This window comes from Eleutherodactylus coqui, unplaced genomic scaffold, assembly GCF_035609145.1.
Source record: "Eleutherodactylus coqui strain aEleCoq1 unplaced genomic scaffold, aEleCoq1.hap1 HAP1_SCAFFOLD_74, whole genome shotgun sequence".
NCBI classification, from domain to species: Eukaryota; Metazoa; Chordata; class Amphibia; order Anura; family Eleutherodactylidae; genus Eleutherodactylus; species Eleutherodactylus coqui.
In genome coordinates this window covers 482,501-483,692 of record NW_027101757.1, presented here as the reverse complement: position 1 = coordinate 483,692, position 1,192 = coordinate 482,501, and positions in this window count along the sequence as shown.

Genomic DNA, 1,192 nt, shown 5'->3' with positions numbered 1-1,192 from the left:
TGCCAGCAGCCACCACACAGCTGCCAACAGCCCGCTCCCCGTCACCCCCCAGCCCAACTCTGCATACATCTGGCGGGGGTGCTTTTTTGACTTCCCCCCTTTTGGCCTATGGGGAAAAGCCAGGGGGGAAACCTCCAGAGTCAGGCCGACCTCCTGGAACTCCAACCCGGCCTGGAGCCACCGGTCTGTCCCCTTCCCGGTTCTCAGGACATGCATCAACACTCGGCTCAGCCCCGGCAGCCGCAGCCCCCGCCGGCCCGGCCGGCCCGGTCCGCACCCCTGGCCAGCGCCTGGAGCGTTTGGACTTTGTCGTTTTTTTTCTCCAAGACTCATCTCTGCCAACTGCCGTGGGCTTCAGCGGGGGTGTCTGCTCCCCGCCTCCTGGGTGTCCTGCCCGGGCACATCGGAGGCTCAGCCTGGGTCTTGAGCCCCTACTGGTAGGTGCACTCTGAAGGCGCCCTCCGCAGCCGCCCAGGCCCACCCCTGCAGCCACCACACAGCTGCCAACAGCCCGCTCCCCGTCACCCCCCAGCCCAACTCTGCATACATCTGGCGGGGGTGCTTTTTTGACTTCCCCCGTTTTGGCCTATGGGGAAATGCTAAGGGGAAAACGTCCAGAGTCAGGCCGACCTCCTGGAACTCCAACCCGGCCTGGAGCCACAGGTTTGTCCCCTTCCCGGTTCTCACGACATGCATCGACACTCGGCTCAGCCCCGGCAGCCGCAGCTCCCGCCGGCCCGGCCAGCCGGGGTCAACCGCCCTGGCCGGCGCCTGGAGCGTTTGGACTTTGTCACTTTTTCTCCAAGACTCGATTCTGGCACATGCCATGGACTTCAGCGGGGGCTGTTCCCCGCCTCCCGGGTGTCCTGCCCGGGCACATCGGAGGCTCAGGCAATGTCTTCAACCACCGCTGGTAGGTGCACTACGGGGGCCCTCGGCAGCCGCCCAGGCCCACCCCTGCAGCCAGCACACGGCTGCCAGCAGCCACCACGCAGCTGCCAACAGCCCGCTCTCCGTCACCCCCCAGCCCCTTCTGCATACATCTGCCGGGGGTGCTTTTTTGACTTCCCCCCTTTTGGCCTATGGGGAAATGCTAAGGGGAAAACCTCCAGAGTCAGGCCGACCTCCTGGAACTCCAACCCGGCCTGGAGCCACCGGTTTGTCCCCTTCCCGGTTCTCACGACATGCATCG